General features: G+C 46.4%; 1 protein-coding gene across 2 annotated transcripts in view; it reads right to left on the bottom strand.

The window, feature by feature from the left end:
* Nucleotides 1–23,644, bottom strand: part of LOC110500005 (synaptotagmin-1) — a 140,473-nt gene that overhangs the window by 90,144 nt on the left and 26,685 nt on the right. The window lies entirely within an intron of this gene.

Raw genomic sequence — 23,644 nt, forward strand, 5'->3', positions numbered from 1 at the left:
CTGTGAGCAGACTGAACACACGCTGCTGTACAGCTTATCTTATTACCGCCCCTCCTGGAGGGTGGTCACTTTGTTTCCTTCCAGCCTCTTTGTTTCTATGTCCTTTCCACCTCTCCCCCCCTCATTCTTTTGTTCTCTCTCTCCCTTTCAGCAAACAAAACAATGTTACTTTTAATTTAAAAGTGGCTGGGGACTTCATTAAGTGCTGTTAAAAATCTCTAATTATAAGTAGCGGCATGTGTCTGACTGGCCAAGCTGTTCCATTCTACGTCCCTATCCTCTCAACAACCCTAGAAAGCTTTCATGAATTTAAACAGACAATGTGGAGCTCCTCAGTTTTAGCTGTGCATTTAACAGAACTCTACTGAAGGCAAATGAAAACGTCCGCTACAGAACGTACACACTGCTCTCTGATTCACACACATTCCAAGGGAAACATGGTAACACCCGCAAATGGATTTAATGGCATAATATATTCTAATTGTGTACAACCATCATCAACTTCAACAGCTCCTACCAAAAGCATCCCATGCACCGTTGTGACTGGGCTGGGGAGACGTCTGGTTCGATGTCTGGTTTGATGCATTCAGTGGTGGTTTGTAGAGGGCGGTCTGACACTCCTTTGAGTACTATGTTGTGTGGCGGTGGAACGTGACTCCCCCCCCCCCTCCCCCTGTCTGCTTGGGACATGACTGAGGTCCTACAACTTACTACACACACACACACACACACACACACACACACACACACACACACACACACACACACACACACACACACACACACACACACACACACACACACACACAATACGCCCACTGCAAGCAGACAACAAAATAAACATGTAGTGCCATAATTCATACAACAGCTGGATCACATCTATACAGAGGGTGCATGTACAGTTGATGGTACATCAGTGCAACAATAACGTGTAACCAGAAACAGTGGTGCACTTCATACATAACGTCCTTATCAATACAGTGTTGTTGAAGCCAATGAGTCATTGCGGACATTCATGATTTACATCTTAAAAGCTCAGGAGCTACAGCTCAATAACCCTGTAACACTGGCAGGGGTACTTGTCATGTACTTAATAGAAATGCCATCCATAAATCTACATAAACTCTTATCCTCTCCCTCATCCACAATAACAGCACAATACTGCAGCTAATTGCATGTAACGTGCGACTGCTATCACTGTAGCGTTTGTGTTACACGATCTACTGATGTTTGTATAAAAACATACTGAGGAGGCTTCTTCACGCTGCACTTTTTTTGTGACACACACACACACACACACACACACACACACACAGCAGGGGGCAGAGTTAGCGTGTAGGTTTGGGTGGAGAGGTTGGATGTTGTGCTGGAAAGAGTGGGGGGAAAAGGTAGGGGTGCTGTCCTCTTTTGTGCCACTCAGGCTTCACATGGATAGCTGGATTGACGGCTGGGGGGGGGGGGGAGTGGGGCCCAGAGAGTCTCACTGAGCTGGGTGGACCTGGGCCAGTCAAGGGGGATCCAAGCAGGTCCCTAGGGTGCCATTCATCTCACAGACAAGGAGCTAGGCCTCTGTGTGTGTGTGTGTGTGTGTGTGTGTGTGTGTGTGTGTGTGTGTGTGTGTGTGTGTGTGTGTGTGTGTGTGTGTGTGTGTGTGTGTGCATGTGTGTGTGAAACACCAGACAACCTCTCATTCAGAGAAAAGCTTTAAGAACAATGTGAATGACATCTAATTTTGTTTCCAATTACAGAGTGATGTACCAGGGTGACCTCATAGTTATTCTGAATGGCTCGGGTGTATTGGTTTAATATATCAACCCATGTTGCAATGATGGTTCGCAAAATGGTATGAAGGAGTTTTTGTAAATTATTCATGTAACTCCATATATCTAGTCCACAGGAGGTTGGTGGCACCTTAATTGGGGAGGACGGGCTTGTGGTAATGGCTGGAGTGGAATAGGTGGAATGGTACCAACCACATCAAACACATGGTATCTGAGTGTTTGATGCCATTCCGTGTGCTCCGTTTCAGCCATTATTATGAGCCGTCCTCCCCTCAGCAGCCTCCTGTGATCTATTCATATTGTTGTGTCATTGATTCTAGTCTAGAGACAGCATGTCAACTTACTGCGTCTGCTTCACGGTTTCAAAAGATCCATTGCAAACCTCTCATATAGTGACATGTCTTATAATAAAGCCTGCCTTCTGTGAATGAACATACTGTACATTACGTTTAGTCATTGTGAATCTGATGTTGGATCGGTCATTACAATAACACAACAAACTCCTGAGTGATATTTAATTAAACAGGTGAAGATGGACGCCCGTCTATGACCTGTGACCTTGAGGTTATGTAACATCCATTAGCCATTCAAGGACACAGGCATCTATCCATGACTCTGAATGCGTGGGTCAGACCATTAGCAACTGATATAAAGGATCTGGAAAAATATAAACATATAAATAATATAAATCAACATAATTAAATATTAAGTGTGGGTGGCAGACGTAGTTTGCATACAGATCATTCAAAAAGAAGAACCGGGCCATCATAATCCAGTATCTTATTTTTAGTGTGTGTTTTCCACTCCCTGTGCATCCTGGGTAATTCATTTCTCCTAAGGGTTTATCATATCGGGAGGTAGAGGAGTTATTTATACTGACAGCTACGGCAGAGAGACAGAGAAAGAGGCTATTATCAGCTGTGGAGTTAAAACAATACTGGCTGTTTTCCAAAGGGGTCTGGGATTGAATTTCAACTGACCAGGGTGATGTGTGTGTGTGTGTGTGTGTGTGTGCGTGCATACACTAATCTTTGTATTACTCAAACAGTATACTTAGAATGAGTTAACTATAAAGAAACGGCATAGAAAAGAGGTTCACTCAGTTGTCCCACACCACCTTGAATAGGTAGGGTTTCAATGGGAATAGTCCAGATATTGAACCTATTAGGGTTGCTTAGCCAGAGTAAGATGAGCTCCCTCAGGTTTGTAACAAGACTTTCTGGCAGCTATGACTTTATCTTTACTATCTGTTCACAAACAGTCTCGGGGGCGTTGGAGGCTTTCCACAACCAGAGAGGAGCTCCTTCACCACATTCGAAGGAATAGGAGAGAGAGTCTTCGCCTGAGAGTTTGATGTTATCGATGCGTTAATTCGGCTTACGTTTTCAGGAACAATGTGCCCTGAAGATTTGCCAGCCTCCGTCCGGCGGAGGTGACGGAAAAGGAATAATACATGAAATGTATCTCCTGGCGTTAATCATGAAGACGTGCACCCCTCCGCACCCCTCCGCACCCCTCCGCACCCCTCCGCACCCCTCCGCACCCCTCCGCACCCCTCCGCACCCCTCCGCACCCCTCCGCACCCCTCCGCACCCCTCCGCACCCCTCCGCACCCCTCCGCACCCCTCCGCACCCCTCCGCCACCCCCTTCTTGACCCTCCTGTCCCCAGCTCCAAGCAGCCTCCATAGCAGGGAGGAGGTGAGAGAGAGAAGTCAATGTAATTCTCCATGCTCAATTCAGTTCTGCTCGTTTAATAAAAGTATTACAATGGGGCATCGAAAGTTCCCCCTGATGCCGGATTTACCATTGATGCTGAGTTTTTTCCTTTACAGCCTTGCAAATGAGGAAAATATGAGCCGAAACGTCAAAAAATTAGACAGAAAGACTGTGTGTGTGCATCTGTGTAGTGTGTGTGTGTGTGTGGTAGAGATTTTTAAAAAGCAAGAGAGAGACTGTGTGCTGCTGCATTAGAAATGCAAGGCACACCTCTAATGGGGATCTGTATCTCCAGGACCAGACCTTGTTGATGGGCTGATAAGGCCACTCAAATGGACGGCTTAGAGAAGTAATTACTCTCCATTTAACACAATCTACCCTGCTCCTGGTGGAAAAAAATGTGTAACATTTCCAGATAACACCTCTGTTTCCCCCTCTAAAAACCAATACCGTACATCCATGTTAAGATCTCAATCCCTCAGAACCTTTTAACACAGAACGGCACAGCTGTGATATTAATTAAGCTGCATTTATACTGGGAGAGGACACAGGCCTGAGTGGGATTGCTGTCTGGGAGAGGACACAGGCCTGAGTGTGACTTCTGTCTGGGAGAGGACACAGGCCTGAGTGTGACTTCTGTCTGGGAGAGGACACAGGCCTGAGTGGGACTTCTGTCTGGGAGAGGACACAGGCCTGAGTGTGACTTCTGTCTGGGAGAGGACACAGGCCTGAGTGGGACTTCTGTCTGGGAGAGGACACAGGCCTGAGTGTGACTTCTGTCTGGGAGAGGACACAGGCCTGAGTGGGACTTCTGTCTGGGAGAGGACACAGGCCTGGGTTGTCTATCACCCTTGTGAATGTAAAGCAGCACTGAGGGACATGTCGAACCTCCATCATTATCTAGTGGCAAGAAGGGGCCTCAGTCAAGGTGTCCTCAATACCCCCATCTCATAGGAGGAGGGAGCAGAGAAGAGCTAACAAAATTGACCTTGGTTTCTGGAGGAAGCTAATCAATTAAAGTGACAGTGTCAAATAAAATGGCCTCAGTTGTATGGGACGAATGATCTTAAACACTCAAATGGGGCTGTTCAAAGGAGAGTATATTTAGCAGTAGTATCCCAAATATACTGTAGCGATAAGGTGATTGTAGCGGGTTTACTAACAAATGGGTTATATTAACTATGTTGACTAGGACATTACTTTAGCTAATATGGTGACAACGATGTAGACTGTGTGTAGTGGTTATGACATGGTCTGGCTTGGAAAGGTTTTTTCGCCTGGTCACATACAGCTGATGTGTTGTTCATTGAAGTCCACAAACGAAGGGAAAAGGTGAGAGGAGGAGAGTGCATAGAGGCTAGAAGGAATACAACGTGGCTGCTATGATCAGGGGTATATTCATTCCGCCGATTCTGTTGAAACAGTTTCTTAAACGGAAGCAAACAAACCAGGGATAAAAATACCTGAATTTATCCAATAGAAACTGTCGGACTAGTGACTACACCCTAGATCAGCTAGATGCAGGCAAGAGTGAGCAATTCGGTATTGAATGTGTCATTGTCTGTCCATGTGTCACTGTCTGTCATCTCCAATATTTTTCTCGACCTGTGTGCACCTACATTGTAAACTTTAATTCATAGGTTAGGTTGCAGCAGCCTCATGGCAGAGTGGAAATTTGAGTATCATGTAGTAGCCTAAACTCATCAATGTTACATTGAACTGGGTGAATGGAATGGAAATGACTACTATTGCTACTACTACTACTACTACTTTTGCTAGTCTGAGTTATGTCTTAAGGCCGGAGAGCTGTCCCACTGTGCAGAATCAAACAGGGTTTTTTAGCCCAGGGTGGAACCTGATCACTCAGACACAGAGGGGGAGGAAACAGCTCGAGCAGCAGCAGTCACACCACTGATTCACACAAACCCAGTAACAAGGACGACAGCTGGGATGGAACACCCCCCCCCCTCTCTATCCTACCATCATCCTCTCTCTTTCTCTCTCTCTCTCGCTCTCTCCCCTTCCTTCCCTCCATCCCTCCCTCCCTCTCCCATCATACCCTCGCTTTCACTCCAGTTCACCTCCCGGCCCCCTCTGACTTTCTTCTGCTTTTGTGCAGCTGGCTGACATATAGTTGGCTATAGCTGCACCTGAGTGGGGGTTTACCAGTGGACTCTGGGTAGAAAGACACTACAAAGACAGAAGCTTTTAAAATGAAAGATAACATTTGGTCAAAGCTGGGAGTTGGGGCTACTAGGTAAGGCAATTGGGCCAGGATGTCACTTCTCACCGTGCACATCTGTGTGACACACAGGGGAAATTAACCACTGGCTGGAGTCCGGCGACTGTCTTTCTGAATCCCAGGGGCCAGTCGGTCCCCACACGGGGCGCCAAGTCCACACGGCAGCGCTGCGAGCCTGGACGTTAACACACAGGCCCAGGTCTCTGGCTTCAGCCAGCTAGCTACCACAAACAAGGGCGTCCTCGGGAGAGTGAAAAATTACCCCATTCACCCCCACTGCACAGGGACAGCAGGAGGAATCGAGGGAAGGAAGGAGAGGGAGAGAGAGCAGATGGATGTCCCTGCTGGAGACAAACACAGTGACACGTGCTTCCTGCCTCAGTTGCCCTGACCATGTTATTAACACACCACTGGAACACACTTAACTCATGCCTATTCAATTATGCTAATTCCAACATACAAATGACCCTGGTTGGATACCCCCATGTTGTCTCAATTAGGGGACATGTGTAGAAGGGGTAAAGCCCAGAGAGAGGGGTGTGGTTCTGGTAATGTGTGATAACCAGGCCGGGGGCGAGACGTTTACCCCTCTGGGATGTTGGGATGATATTCCACGGCCAGAGGAATTCCGTGCGGCTGCTATCTACAATGGTTCCATGCGCGGTCCCACCAACCATATCACCAAAGCTTACGGCGACGGATCAAAGCATCTTTCATCTATTAGGGCAAATAGAAATCATCTGTTTTCATGTAAAGTTGCCGTTTTTTCACACAGCCATGACGTTCACACTGATCCAAATGCACAGCTGTCAAATGCTTTTAACGAAAGTTAAATGATACGCCCGCTGTGGCTTGCATGTGTCGTAGGTAGGTACATTGTAAAAATATGCATTTAAATCAATAAGGAGAATCGACAAAGCGATGCTCACCTTTAATACTCACATCCTGTGTGTGTGTGTGTGTGTGTGTGTGTGTGTGTGTGTGTGTGTGTGTGTGTGTGTGTGTGTGTGTGTGTGTGTGTGTGTGTGTGTGTGTGTGTGTGTGTGTGTGTGTGTGTGTGTGAGGATCTCCTTCTATTATCCTGGGATGGGCTCTGGGATGACAAACTAACATGTGGAAAGCATGTGGCTTACTTCTTCCTGATAGAACATCCACTGCCCAGAGAAGCTCCGTATCAAACCCATAATCTCATTGTAGCCAAACATACCAGCAGCTGAAGCCATTACCTAGTGTTTGGATGGCCTCTTGTGCAAACATATCCCAGACACGAATCCAACGTTCAGGAACAAGGGATTCTCCTAATTCTCAGGATTAAAACATTAACTGACGTGGCTCCAAGTTCGCCAGAGGGTCAAAACCTAATCTGTGGGGTAACGGCGAAAGCTTCAGCACTGGGCTGATACTGCCACTCTAAGAATAGATTTGCAAAATGCATTTTCTTATCTTATCAAAGGTGGAATGCGTTCTGGCTTGCTATACATGACCCATTTTAGTGAAGCAGCTTCAGGTCGTTCACGCACGCACACACACACTCAGTTCAGCCCACTGGCATGGGGGTAAGTGTGTGCCTCTTTAGCACCTGTCTCCTGACAATCCACTGTCACCTAGCAGTCCACTGACTGGCTGTCGCTGTGTGGAGAAGGTGGTGCTGAAATCTCTCAGCCCTCTTTCTCACCTCAATGATGTGCAGCTGAATTGATTGGCCCTGTCCAGGAGAGGAGGGGTGCTGAAACTCCCAGCACTGCTGTGTCTGAGCAGGCAGTGCTGTTAGATGATATAGGTGCTGAAACCGCCAGCACTGCTGTGCCGAACCCAAAAGGAACTGTCCGGAGACAGGGGGTGCTGAATATAACTGGCTGCTGGCTACAGGGAGCTGTTTGGCCATGCTGCTTGGATGTGTCTAAATGAGCCCAGCTCTCGGCAGGCAGGCACCTTCACGCCTTGTTTGCTTTGGAGCTGTCATGTGACAGCATCATCTGCACCAGAGGGACGCTGGGGCCTGAGCTGGATATCCACATCGATGGAACAGTAGTGGAGAGGGTAGTAAGTTTTAAGTTCCTCGGCGTACACATCACAGACAAACTGAATTGGTCCACCCACACAGACAGCATCGTGAAGAAGGCGCAGCAGCGCCTCTTCAACCTCAGGAGGCTGAAGAAATTCGGCTTATCACCAAAAGCACTCCCAAACTTCTACAGATGCACAATCGAGAGCATCCTGTCGGGCTGTATCACCGCCTGGTACGGCAACTGCTCCGCCCACAACCGTAAGGCTCTCCAGAGGGTAGTGAGGTCTGCACAACGCATCACCGGGGGCAAACTACCTGCCCTCCAGGACACCTACACCACCCGATGTCACAGGAAGGCCATAAAGATCATCAAGGACAGCAACCACCAGAGCCACTGCCTGTTCACCCCGCTATCATCCAGAAGGCGAGGTCAGTACAGGTGCATCAAAGCTGGGACCGAGAGACTGAAAAACAGCTTCTATCTCAAGGCCATCAGACTGTTAAACAGCCACCACTAACATTGAGTGGCTGCTGCCAACACACTGACTCAACTCCAGCCACTTTAATAATGGGAATTGATGGGAAATGATGTAAAATATATCACTAGCCACTTTAAACAATGCTACCTAATATAATGTTCCCTACATTACTCATCTCATATGTATATGTATATACTGTACTCTATATCATCTACTGCATCCTTATGTAATACATGTATCACTAGCCACTTTAACTATGCCACTTTGTTTACATACTCATCTCATATGTATATACTGCACTCAATACCATCTACTGCATCTTGCCTATGCCGCTCTGTACCATCACTCATTCATGTATCTTTATGTACATATTCTTTATCCCTTTACACTTGTGTGTATAAGGTAGTAGTTTTGGAATTGTTAGCTAGATTACTTGTTATTACTGCATTGTCGGAACTAGAAGCACAAGCATTTCTCTACACTCGCATTAACATCTGCTAACCATGTGTATGTGACAAATAACATTTGATTTGATTTGATTTTTGAATATGACTTGGGTGCTCGTATGAGAACATTCTGATTGACATAAAAAATAAAAATATATAATTTGCATTTTGCACAACCTATAACTTTTTAAATAGGATACAGAACCCAGGAGTAAGATGATGCAAAATAAGGAGACCACCACCAAACACCAAATGAATGCCCAATTCTCAAACTACCATTAGTTACAATCACTTCACTTATTTAAAACCACACAATCAACCTCTATTCATATCCAATTCCATTCTAAGAATAAAGTAGTGTATTCTGTGAATAAAGCTTCTGATCACTGCTTAAAGAGAGACCACCACCAATTTGACCGCAGACATCACCCTGGGCGTTTGGCGAGGTTGAGTTCTGTCCTCCATCTCCCTGCAGTAAGGATGGATAGACAATCAGAGTGGGCGTTGAGGTGGTGAGTCACGGAGGAAGGACAGAGTCCAGCAGAGTGGAAAGTAAGAGGCCCTGGCTGTCGCTCAGAGCGAAACACGTAACAGCCAGGGAGAGTAGTACACGGGTCAGAGCGCACGCACACAAACACACACAAACACACGCACACGTCTATTGTCTAAACATGCCTCTTCCTCCCTTCTCTCTCTGATTCACCTGGTTTCTTTCTCCCTTCTCTCTCTGATTCACCTTCATTCTTCCTCCCTTCTCTCTCTGATTCACCTTGTTTCTTTCTCCCTTCTCTCTCTCTGATTCACCTTCATTCTTCCTCCCTTCTCTCTCTGATTCACCTTGTTTCTTCCTCCCTTCTCTCTCTGATTCACCTTCATTCTTCCTCCCTTCTCTCTCTGATTCACCTTCATTCTTCCTCCCTTCTCTCTCTGATTCACCTTGTTTCTTCCTCCCTTCTCTCTCTGATTCACCTTCATTCTTCCTCCCTTCTCTCTCTGATTCACCTTGTTTCTTCCTCCCTTCTCTCTCTGATTCATCTTCATTCTTCCTCCCTTCTCTCTCTGATTCACCTGGTTTCTTCCTCCCTTCTCTCTCTGATTCACCTTCATTCTTCCTCCCTTCTCTCTCTGATTCACCTTGTTTCTTTCTCCTCTCTCTCTGATTCACCTTCATTCTTCCTCCCTTCTCTCTCTGATTCACCTTGTTTCTTCCTCCCTTCTCTCTCTGATTCACCTTCATTCTTCCTCCCTTCTCTCTCTGATTCACCTTGTTTCTTCCTCCCTTCTCTCTCTGATTCACCTTCATTCTTCCTCCCTTCTCTCTCTGATTCACCTTGTTTCTTCCTCCCTTCTCTCTCTGATTCACCTTCATTCTTCCTCCCTTCTCTCTCTGATTCACCTGGTTTCTTCCTCCATTCTCTCTCTGATTCACCTTGTTTCTTTCTCCCTTCTCTCTCTCTGATTCACCTTCATTCTTCCTCCCTTCTCTCTCTGATTCACCTTGTTTCTTTCTCCCTTCTCTCTCTCTGATTCACCTTCATTCTTCCTCCCTTCTCTCTCTGATTCACCTTGTTTCTTCCTCCCTTCTCTCTCTGATTCACCTGGTTTCTTCCTCCATTCTCTCTCTGATTCACCTGGTTTCTTCCTCCCTTCTCTCTCTGATTCACCTTGTTTCTTTCTCCCTTCTCTCTCTCTGATTCACCTTCATTCTTCCTCCCTTCTCTCTCTGATTCACCTGGTTTCTTCCTCCATTCTCTCTCTGATTCACCTTGTTTCTTTCTCCCTTCTCTCTCTCTGATTCACCTTCATTCTTCCTCCCTTCTCTCTCTGATTCACCTTCATTCTTCCTCCCTTCTCTCTCTGATTCACCTTGTTTCTTCCTCCCTTCTCTCTCTGATTCACCTTCATTCTTCCTCCCTTCTATCTCTGATTCACCTTGTTTCTTCCTCCCTTATCTCTCTGATTCACCTTCATTCTTCCTCCCTTCTCTCTCTGATTCACCTTGTTTCTTCCTCCATTCTCTCTCTGATTCACCTGGTTTCTTCCTCCCTTCTCTCTCTGATTCACCTTCATTCTTCCTCCCTTCTCTCTCTGATTCACCTTGTTTCTTCCTCCATTCTCTCTCTGATTCACCTGGTTTCTTCCTCCCTTCTCTCTCTGATTCACCTTGTTTCTTCCTCCCTTCTCTCTCTTTCTCTGGAATTGTCATTCTCTCTATCTCTCTTTCTCTGTTTCTCTCATTCTCTCTTTCTCTCCCTTTTTCTATCGCCCTGGTTTCTGTATTTATAAGACAAGATATCCAATATACTCTTCTGCCACCTCTAAATAACCCCAAAACATCCTCAACGTCACTACAAGGTTGCATGAAGGTCACACGCTGCTCCTACTTTACCCTTTGCTTGTCAGAGGCAAACATATTTACTTAACTGAAAGAGCTGCTAGATAAACAAAAACACTGTTTGAACTGAGTGAGAGCGCCAGAGAGAAGCTCATTAGTTATTGATGCAAAGAAATGAACACACACGCGAGCGCGCACGCAAACACGCGCACACCATACACACCACGCACAGCCTGTCTCTCTGTTTACTTCTCAGCCTTGAGACTATAGCATGAGTCCTGATCTCATTGTAGTGCTCATACATGCTGAAACTACAGTTCTGGTCAAAATCCATTGAGAGAAGTTCCACACAAACCAAGGAATCTATTGTGTAAACAGCAAGTGTCCACCAGTCTATCACTAAACACTGTCCCATTCAAAATGAACCAGATGAAAGCTGAATATCTTTTCATTTAAAATGTCTATGAATATGATCGGTAACAATAACCCTGAACAAGACCAGACTGTGGAGACATGATCCATTGTTCAGCCTACCTTGACCCCTGTTGGAAGTGCAAATCCATTTTCCAAAGGCCAGATTGTTACAGTGGATGTGAATACGCTAGATAGGCCGCCAGGAGAGAAAGAAAAAGACCTGGCGCAAAGAGGTGAAATGAAATTGAAATCCGACAGGTTTGATTCATGTGTAAAAAAAGAACTGGCCCGTGCATTGGCTTTCATGGATTACACCAGCTGAGGACAATGGAAGGAAATGGAGAGGAGATGTTTGAAGCTCCACAATGAGACAACCTTCCACTCTTTCATGTTTCTAAATGAGAGAACAACTATGAATGTTAATCACCGTTCCACTGGATCTGTGCTCTGGGTTTGACCTATTTATAGTAGAGGGAAAGGAATGGAGGGGTGGAAAGAGGACTGGGTCAATTCATCTGAAATAAAGAGTGGGAGAAGGATAGAGAGAGAGGGGAGAGAGAGAGGAGAGAGGGGAGAGAGAGGGGAGAGAGGGAAGAGAGAGGGGAGAGAGGGAAGAGAAAGGGGAGAGAGAGGGAGAGAGAGGAGCCAAAATGATTTGAATACGACTGTCTCCATCCGACTGTCTTCCATCAGTCCATGGGAAGGGGGATACCTATGTGGAGGGTAGGCAAGACGATAATAACTCTATTCATCCATCTTGCCTGTACAAAATAGGCCCTACTCTTTAATATCAGGAAAGCTGATTCTCACTGAGAAGCTATTTTATTCTGGTGTATGCTGTGGGTTTGTAATGTCTCTGTTTGTATTTTGTGTTGGTGACAACCCCATTTTCCTCTTTGGTGATTGATAATCATTCATCATTCAGTCAGCAGAATCCAGTCTTTTGTCTCATATGGAAACAGAGGCTCTGCTGCTCCACACTGAATATCCAGCCCTCCCTCCCTCCCTCCCTCCCAGTTCCAGCGCTGCATCTGGAGCCCAGCCCAACACCAGTGGGACTCCGCTCATCCCAGTCTTTCATTAATGCCATGGATGCTTTCAACTCTGCCGCCATGTCCAGCCGGGTCACACACAACCATGCACACACACAGATGCGTATACACACACAAACACGAACACACAGACACACATGCATGCGTTCACACACACACACACACACACACACACACACACACACACACACACACACACACACACACACACACACACACACACACACACACATCGTGCATTCACAAACACACAGCAATTTGCTGTCAGCCTTCGTGGAACGGGCGAAAAATGGTATGCCAGTAGTGAGGCGAGAAAATATATACAGTAATCATTTATTTATGCTCTGAGACAAACTCCTGCGATGATGACAATATCTAACAGCACTTCGCCACAAAAGAGAGCAATGAAATACATCAGAAAACAATGGAAACAACAGCTATTAAGGCCAATTTACTAAACGGGATCCAAATCAAAAACCGCCTTTTCCTATTTTGTTTTTTTTCTTCTGTAAATGGCAGTATTGATGTCCCATGACATCTGCCATTAAAGAGGAGCTAGAGTCAGAAATAAACTGACTGCTGTCACATACAAGCTGACCTGTTCCAATCAGGTTACATATGCCCTGTGACCCGAGTCAGCTGACGTACACAAACACACACTGACACACTCAGACACAGACACAGATGAGAAACAACACCATTCACCTTGTCCTTGCAAGCCACATCCATTCCAATAAGATCACCTCCCGATACACAGGCACCGCTAAGCGCTTTCGTGATCTGTTCTCTGTACAGTAAGCTCTCTCAGCGGAGAGCCTCCATGCTCTCTGTGTCTTACCTGGCAGCACGTGCACGAGCCTGGGTCCTCCTTTACAGCCTTCTGGAAGGGCTCTGGGGGGTTGAGGGAGATCGGGGCTGGGGCTGAACGCTCAGCGAGGTCCCTTTCACACAGTGATGGATCAGCTAGCGCTCACTTACGCTCACACACCAAACACAACACAGCTCCGGCAGGCAAGCTCTGATTCCCTTGCTTGCTTGTTTCATCTCTCTCTTCCTCTCTCTGACACTCCCTCCCACTCTTCCCGCCCACCTACTCCAGCCCCCTCCCCTTCTCTCTCTCCCGGTCACACTCACGCCTCTCTCTCTCTCTCTCTCTCTCTCTCTCTCTCTCTCTCTCTCTCTCTCTCTCTCTCTCTCTCTCTCTCCTCTCTCTTCTCTCTCTCTCTCTCTCTCTCTCTCTCTCTCTCTCTCTCTCTCTCTCTTTGACATGTAACCACCCACCTCTGCTCTTAAAAACAATAGTCTCTCTCTTCCTTGTACTAAACCATACATTCACAGATAGTACACAGACCCTCTATATGTAGCTTAGAAAGTCTCTCTCTCTCAAGGTGCTGCCTCACAACAGCGCTCCACACAGCCAGATGTAAAGCTGAGGGGAAACACAGCACACCCAGGGAGAGGCAGCAACAGCCAACGGAAATAAACCAATCAACAGAGCATAAGGTAGTTGCAGTGCATTTGGAAAGTATTCAGACCCTAAGCACACAGCCAAGACAACGCAGCTGTGACTCCGGGGCAAGTCTCTGAATGTCCTTGAGTAGCCCAGCCAGAGCCCGGACTTGAACCCAATCGAACATCTCTGGGGAGACCTGAAAATAGCTGTGCAGCAACGCCCGTCCAACCTGACAGAGCTCGAGAACTCCCCAAATACAGGTGTGCCAAGCTTGTAGAGTCATACCCAAGAAGACTCAAGGCTGTAATCACTGCCAAAGTTGCTTCAACAAAGTACTGAGTAAAGGGTCTGAAAATGTATGTAAATGTGATATGTAAGTACATTCATACATTTGCAAACATTTCTCAAAACAGTTTTTGCTTTGTCATTATGTGATATTGTTTGTAGATTGATGAGGGGAAAAAACAATTTAATCCATTTTAGAATAAGGCTGTAACATAACAAAATGTGGAAAAAGTCAAGGGGTCTGAATACTTTCCCAAAGAACTGTAAAAGTATGGTTTATACATTATGTACAGTGGAGGACTGTATTAGCATGGGCTTGTGTACCTCAAAAGAGTCACCCTGGCAGTAGAGGCCTGGCTTAGTTTGGTGTGGTTTAATTCCATTATTCAGGAACCACTAAGGTTCTGACCCGGAACCCCCCTGCCCCCCAACTCATGCAATCTCCTCAACTGATCTTGAAACCAGTATTCACATAAGTCTTACAATGGAGCTCTGTCAACTTTCGGTGTTTCGGTGGGCTGAAGTAGAAGAAGGGAGCCTCAGGCTTAGACAGATGTGATGTATCATAACCCTCTACAGCCTCCCCTTTACACCTGTGAGGCCTACGTGAAGGAAATAGGCCTTGTTAAGCTGATAAAAAATGGGGAGTGGGAGGCTCATGGTGTTTGTGATGACACACAGGGCTGTTGGACACTGGAGCCAGTCCAGCGGCAAGGCAACGATAAGCAAAAAGACAAGCCAGGCAGGCTGTGTTAATGATTACCATCACCTGGTTTAAGCTTCCTTACAAGTTGGCTTGTTTGGCTAAAAGCTTGAGTCTCGGTCAGAAAACTGTGGTTGTTATGCCCACCTATCTGTGGCCATGTGTGTGTATTACGTAGGGATGGATAGGAGCGACGCTGCGTGGGGACAGGGCGGATTTCCGCCCCAGTGGTCTCAGGAAGACAGGAAAGGGAGGAAAAAAAGGGGGTTGGGCTGGCCATCCATGTCTGTGTATATGGAGATTATCTTCCATCTCCCTGACGAGCTCACACACACACACACACACACACACACACACACACACACACACACACACACACACACACACACACACACACACACACACACACACACACACACACACACACACACACACACACACACACACACACACACACACACACCCAACACCTCAGCGCCACAGAGGCTGTTCAAACAACACAGCCGTAGACTGCAAACTTAGCCCAGTTATCACCTCCAGTATCTGACTAGCTGTAGCATGCAGTCTGTCAGTGATAGATCTCTCTGAGTTCTCAGAGAGGAGGGAACTAAGAGAAAGAGGACAACAATGAAAAGCCACGGATTGTCGTCTAGGTGAGATTCAAGCTAGCTAATCGTAATGACTCTGTGAACATTAAATGCAGGCAGCTGTAAAATGGTTAGTGACTAAACAGGGCCCTGGGGTAATAATTACTGCCCCTAGGGGTTGGAGTGTAAAGAGCTGTTCCCATCTCAGCAGGCAGAGGAAACGTCTTGCATGAAAAGGCTCATTCAGAAACAATATTTCGTCATGGAATGGCAATATGAGCCGTCATGCTCTTGGACTTCCATAGGGTATGTTACTAGACTATGGACTTGGAAAAACGTGGAAATCCAAACAGTACTATGAGCTATTGAAAGGTGCAAACACACTGTACGCATTCACTTCTTATCTCAATCCTATCTCTCATCTGGTCTCTATGGGGGTACCACAGGGTTCAAATCTCGGGCCGATTTTTTTCTCTGTATATATCAATGATGTCGCTCTAGCTGCTGGTGATTCCTTGATCCACCCATACGCAGGCGACACCATTCTGTATACATCTGACCCTTCTATGGACACTTTGTTTAACAAACCTCCAAACGAGCTTCAATGCCATACACTCCTTCTGTGGCATCCAACTGCTCTTCAATGCTAGTAAAACTAAATGCATGCTCTTCAACCGATCGCTGCCCACACCTGCCCGGCCAACTAGCATCACTACTCTGGACAGTTCTGACTTAGAATATGTGGACAACTACAAATACCTAGGTGTCTGGTTAGACTGTAAACTCTCCTTCCAGACTCACATAAAGCATCTCCAATCCAAAATTAAATTGAGAATTGGCATCCTATTTCGCAACAAAGCCTCCTTCATTCATGCTGCCAAACATACCCTCGTAAAACTGACTATCCTACCGATCCTCGACTTCGGCGATGTCATTTTACAAAATAGCCTCCAACACTTACTCAGCAAACTGGGTGTAGTCTATCACAGTGCCATCCGTTTTGTCACCAAAGCCCCATATACCACCCACCACTGCAACCTGTATGCTCTCGTCAGCTGGCCCTCGCTACATATTCGTCGCCAGACCCACTGGCTCCAGGTCATCTAAGCTCCACCTTATCTCATCTCACTGGTCACCATAACAACACCCACCCTTGGCACGTGCTCTAGCAGGTATATCTCACTGGTCATCCCCAAAGCCAACACTTCATTTGGCCGCCTTTCCTTACAGTTCTTTGCTGCCATTGACTGGAACGAATTACAAAAATTCCTGAAGTTGGAGACTTATATCTCCCTCACTAACTTTAAGCATCAGCTATCTGAGCAGCTTACCGATCGCTGCAGCTGTACATAGCCCATCTGTAAATAGCCCATCCAACTACCTACCTCATCCCCATACTGTTCTTATTTACTTTTTGCTCTTTTTGCACACCAGTATTTCTACTTGCACATCATCATCTTCACATCTATCACTTAATTTGCTAAATTGTAATTACTTCGCTACTTTTGGCCTATTTATTGTCTTACCTCCTTAGTCCATTTGCACACACTGTAGATAGATTTTTCTATTGTATTATTGACTGTAAGTTTGTTTATCCCATGTGTAACTCTGTGTTGTTGTTTTTTGTCGCACTGCTTTGCTTTATCTTGGCCAGGTCGCAGTTGTAAACAAGAACTTGTACTCAACTGGCCTACCTGGTTAAATAAAGGTGATTTTTTATATATATATATATATATATATATATGAAAAACTCCTTGGCAACAGTGAGCTGTTTGCTGATTGGCCGGAAGGCTTTCTCCTCTGTGGTCCGGTGCTGTAATGCCTTCTGTTATCCCGGGGTGGGTCGGTCCCCATGGCAACATTTTATGTCCTGTTATCGTAAATATGCAGGGAATGGTAAAACAACAGCAACAAAACAACAACAAAAACCGAGAGAAAACAAGGCCACAGTACACCACTGCATGATTAGATGTAATGAGCCTTGAAGTCAGGAGTCACAGAAAAACGTTTCCCTTTTTCAGATGAAAAGTCACAAGAGACTAGAAACCAAAAATGAATCCATGCAATCAAGCAAATCCAACTAACAAACAGACTATGTTAGCTAGCTAGATCAAGGCAGTGAGACACAACATAACAGCAAATGGCTGCCACACAGCCAGTCTGCAAAATAAATATTTCATCCTGGTCTCCTCTCTCTCCTAGACTGTGTCATCCACCACTTGGCTGATACAGTCAACAGGCTTTGTTCTGGAAGCTTTGGGGACTACGAGGCTCCAGCCAATCAGACTGAGATGAACACAAAGTGTTGCCAATTCCAAAAAGAAAGAGAGAGGGGGTCTATTTCAAAAAAGTTGGAGAAAAAAAACTGGGGAAAAAACTATAAAAAACATTTCAAGAAATAATCTTGGCTTGACTTTTGTCTAGTGGCCCATGAGGAGTATAATTATTCTCTTGGAGGGGGAAATAAATGAACAACCTAGCTCTCGGCTGCCAAGTTCATGAAGAGAGCCTGAAGTGGAGAGTTTGTCTTCCAGAAGAAAGCTAGCTGTGAGGAGTGGGGAGTCAGAGGGTCAGCAGGGACAGGAAGAGAGAGGCAGAGAAAGAAAGGTGGAGAGACAGAGAAGAAGAGAGGGCAGGAGAAAGAGATGAGTGGAAAGAGAAAAAGGCAGCCAATCTCCAAAAGGTCAACATTTTAAGATATACTTTGACAGTCCTAGCCCTTTAAATTGAGATATTATACAGCATGTCATAGTCGATTCCCAACTCAGCCCGTCTACCACTTGCATTGTCTTCCATCCCAGGAATAGTCTGTAAGGTCTGTATGGTCTGTATGGTTATCATGCCCCTGTCACAGTCAGCTCATTTCCACACTACCCATGGGTGTTATGCTGTTCAAAGAATTCTTAGTGAGTCAGACATATTTCTGAGAATTCTGACTTTCTTACAGAGAAGAGACACTTGCTTTAATTACATCTGATAGCCCCCTTACACTCTCTCGTTACACTCTCTCTCTCTCTCTGTTCCGCAGGCAGGAAGCTGCCTTAAAGCTCTATCAATCCAGCCTGGAGGATGTGGTGCTGTTCATAAGGTAGGACCAGCAGGCTCTTTTCAACACGCACAGGTGCTCCTTTCACTCTCTGTTGGCGCACACGCGCAGACACACACACACACACACACACACAGACAAACACAAACACACACACACAAACACACACACACACACACACACACACACACACACCCACCCACCCACCCACCCACCATGTTGGGGTCATTAGCACATGCCAACACCATTGACTCTGCACAGATGCTTGGATAGGAGAGAGGAGAGAAGAGGGAGGGAGGGAGGGAGGGAGGGAGGGAGGTCTGGTAAAACAGAGAGGTTAATTTCAGCAGGATAACATACAGAGGCACACCATTCACACCCAGGGGTTTCTTCATCTAAATGAACCACTTTTCACAGTGCCTATCTAATCATGTCATCTTCACAACTCACTATATCATATTATAGGGTATTACTTGACCGGAGGTGGAAGTGAACAGCTACTTTGTGTCTGACTAATCACCAAAAATTGAAAGCAGAGACGTAGACCGAGCAAACAAGCTAACTCTCCTCCGCCCACAAGATGGTGTGGCTCCCCTGCAATGTGTGTAGTGGGTATTTTGGCTCTCCAGTGGTTTGACTGAGAGGAGACAGTCAGTCCCCACAGCCAGTCACCAGGTCTAGGGTCCGGGGCCTCTGAGAGGGTCAGGGGTCACCTCCTATCTCTCTCAGGAGGGGTAATTAATAAAGATGTCATGGAGAGAGGACGGCCCCCTTTAGACCTCAAGAACCATCCTGGACTCAGAGGACACCAACGTGAGAGGAATGAAGAGCTATTTTAACACACACACACACACACACACACACACACACGCACACACACAATGCACTACATGGAAGTGTATTTTGGTCTTTTACTCACCAAACACGTCGCTCCTATCGATATAGTTAAATAAAGTATTCAGACCCCTTGAGTTTTTACACATTTTGTTACTTTACAGCCTTATTCTAAAATTGATTACATCGTTTTTTCCCACATCAATCTACACACAATACCCCATAATCACAAAGCAATTGAGGACATTTTTTTTATTTAAGCAATTTTAGAATAAGGCTGTAACGTAACAATAATGTGGAAAGGCTTAAGGGGTCTGACTACTTTCCGAAGGCACTGTATATTACAGTATTGTATGCCATCAGGCTGGGACTACAGACAGAGTCAGGGTATAGGAGTTAGTACTGCCTGTGTCAGACAGTCAGAGAGCCCCGGGCAGGGCCTGATTGTGTAGAGGACTGGGATAGGGGATTAGGGAGGATTTGGAGAGCAGTCATTACCCTAGCCTGTGGAGGGTCTGATAATTAAATTACCTCAGCAGCCATGCCGCTGCCTTCCCATCTATCTACTATACACAGACCAGGGCTTTCAAGGTCACTCTGCTCATATCTGGAATGAGCTGCATGGCCACCATCTTGACTCAAGATCCTGAATGACACAGTTGACTTGAAACTTTATCCACGGCATGAACAACACATTGATGCCAATGGATGGTTGGTCTTGAAGGTGGAGTGCAACTTAAGTCAGGACTTCTTTAGGCCTTTGCAGTTCACATTGAGACTGACACAGACATTCAAATGTCTGACTGTCTCAGACCTCTGATTCTCTCCCTCTCTTATTTAAAAATCCTGAACATCAGCTCTCTTGTTTCCAACTACTCTCTGCCCTTCCCGATAGCATGTGGATTGACTCGTTGCCATGCAGTGGCTGAGATCTGCAGGTGGTCCTCTGGTGGTGCTGTGGTTGGTGGAGTGAGCAGTGTGTGTGGTTGGAGTGGGGAGACTGACAGGAGATGGGCCCAGCGTGATGGTGATGGTGGTGAAGTGGCCCAATGTGGGAATACTGCAGATGGCCACATCACAGGGTTCCCCCCTGGTGTCTATGCTCAGACCAGGAGGGGCTGTGACCTGCTGGGAGAGAAATGGGGAGAGCACTTGGAGAGAGAGGGAGAGAGAATAGATGAGTGGAGGAACAGGGGAGAGAAAGCAGGGCAGAAAAGCTAGAGGAAGAGAGAGTTAGCTGGAGGTGATGAGGAGAGTGAGCAAAATAATGAGGGAGAGAGAGAGAGAGAGAGAGAGAAAGTGGGGGTGCAGAAGAGAGAAAGTGGGGGTGCAGAAGAGGGAGATGTGGGTGTATGGTCGTGGTTGAACAGTAGCAGCTCCCACGTAGAGATTGAGGGTTTGTCACGATCTGCCACTGAGCACTCCCTCTTGCACACACGCACGCACGCACGCACGCACGCACGCGCGCACACACACACACACACACACACACACACACACACACACACACACACACACACACACACACACACACACATATAGAAAAACATACCCACCCTACCAGAAAAAATGTATTGACCCACACACTCTACATGACTTTGAGACTTGTAAACAGCCACAATAGCCTATTTAAATAAAGGTCAGTCTAATCACTAACACTGATGAAATACATTTCTCCTCTTCTCAATTAATATCACTCACACATTAACATGAATCCACGCATGAGTAGCCACACACAGTGACAATGTACATTAACCTGCTCAACTGTAGTAAATGGAGCCAAATGTCACCCATGTTGAGGCAATTCCCAATGACCAATGTTACTTCATGCTTATGAGATTCCATTCTCCATGTTCCGGAGTTGACAGCATTGACAATAAGCTGTTTTTCCCTCCACGACCATATACCAGCGCTACCATAAACTGATGTGCGTTTTAATCCAGCCCACACATTCCCAGGGATGACAGAGGCACCACAATCCTTAATTGCCTGTCACTCCGTCACGATTAAAGCAAATGAATAGACATCCCTTCCTATAAGATGTGATCGTATTCACCAGTCAGTTGTCTGAGGATCATTAAGGCTTGTTGATGAAAGCAGCAGACGGAAAGTACACCCAACCAACGATCCTACTCCACTGCTGAGCGAGGGCAATGGATCAGCCGCGTGCCTGAACTGACTGCGGTTACCCTAGCAAAGTGGCACCGATAGATCTGCTGGGGAAAGACAGGGTGATGCACGCGCTGTTGAGGGTGATTTGCGGCGACACACGTGTGTAACGGGGTTGAGCTGGGCTCTGTCTTTGGAGAATTAGAACATCGGCCCTGAACAGCCAATGAAGCTTATCGCGGGCGCAGATGATTTCTCGGTAGGGAGTCATTCCCAAGAGAGACCATCTGCCCGCAACTTTCAATATCACCACCGTAACTCACAATTTCACCACCGTTACTCTCCATGTCACCACCGTAACTCTCAATGTCACCACCGTAACTTAATGTCACCACCATTACGCTCAACGTCACCCCCATAACGCTCAGTGTCATCACTGTAACATTCAATGACACAACCATAACAGGAGCTCGCTAGTGATGATACTGCTTGCTTGAACATGAATCACTTGAAAAGCAAATAACTGTTGTGCCCATTTTTCTCCTGTAATGCATATACTGTATGACATATCGCACACCTGTGAAGGTTTCTGAATGTATGCATATTGTCCCGTTAATTGGTGATCTCTCATACCCTTACATTACTGTTCCTGACGGTAAAAGATGGCTGCTCATTGGGCAGAGCTGAAGGTGCGTGTCAAACACCTGTGTTTGGATGGGAGGCGGCCATGCTCCCGGTGTGTCTAAGACAGATGTTTCATGGGACAGTGGTGGCGGATGATTGATGCCTCGCAGTACGTCAGGTGGCAGAAATCCCAGACACCTCAGGGTTTTTGGCTTTGGCGTGTGATTTTTTTCCCCCTTATTTTTTCCTATAATGTGGTTAGTGAAGGAGAGCGAATCTGGAGACAGACGGGGGGGATTGGCAGAAGCCAGAGAAGCCAGTCGATCAACAGACATGTATCACAAAACAATGCCGTTCGGAACACACAGAGGACGACAACAGCTGGTTGCCAGATTCCCTCTAAAGCACCTGACTGGTGTGACGCTATCTCCTTGGCAGAATTAGATTGCCTCAAGGAGCAATAATTACAACAAGCGATCTTAATCTCCGCCGTGGGAAGGTGAGCAGGGGAGAGGGGGGACTCGTTCAGTGACGAAAACCCCTAATATCATGTCACGTGGCTGAAGGCAAGACACCCACCCCCGTCCAACTACCTCTTCTTATGGAAGTCACCTTGTAGATGCCCTTGACTAGACCCCATTGCCATTCCAGGGCCAAGTAACTTTTTCATTTAGCCTCGCTGAGATAGCTAGACAGAGTAAAAGAGCAGGCTTCATGCTCTGTTTGTCCCCCCCCCCCCTTCGCAGCAGAGCTACTGAGACAAGTGAGTTAGACTGGAGAGAGAGAGGTGGGAACCCGGCCGGGACTCCTTTACTTTAGCCTCGTCTGCCCTAATCACCAACATTGAATTGCATTGTTTTAGCCAGGCAGATTGGGGCCCTGCTCAGAGGTTCATGAGGGGGAGGGAGGATAGGAGACAGAGGTGGGCAGGGAGTCTATCTTTTCCCCTATCTCCCTCTTTCTCTTTCTCTCTATATCTCCATGGGCCGCACTCTGCCACTTTGGATATGTCATGGTTAATAAGGATGACAAATTGGGACTGCTCCCCTCGGTCTCCAGTCGGTGCGGTGGCTTCGGAGTCTGCCCTTATACGCCCAGAGGAGGCCACGCTCAGCACCGCTCACAAACAAAATGGAATTTAACAAGGCCTGAATCAGCCACATGCCTCAGCAAATGGCTACTCAACCCCGCCGCACCTGCCTCACCAGCTGGATGTACATGTTGTTATAGTAGAGTGGTATTGTGTAGTGCGAGGGAGGAAATACGGTTTGTGAACAGAGACCAGGACAGAGTTCCCTATTGGTTAAACTTACACCAGGGTAAGACTCCATATGATCTGCCTGGCTTTATTTAACACTGGCTTAATCATAATTCATTAATTCCTTCTCAAGCAATGTTGGAAACCTTGTGTGTGATGATAAAACTCCCTTAAGCCTTCATCTTCATAGTTTTTTTCACTCTTCATTTGTTTTCCTGCTATTTATTCAAATACGACGTTGATCAACAGTGTGTGGTGTCCTCATATTTGT

The sequence above is a fragment of the Oncorhynchus mykiss genome, chromosome 21 (assembly GCF_013265735.2).
Source record: "Oncorhynchus mykiss isolate Arlee chromosome 21, USDA_OmykA_1.1, whole genome shotgun sequence".
Lineage (NCBI taxonomy): Eukaryota > Metazoa > Chordata > Actinopteri > Salmoniformes > Salmonidae > Oncorhynchus > Oncorhynchus mykiss.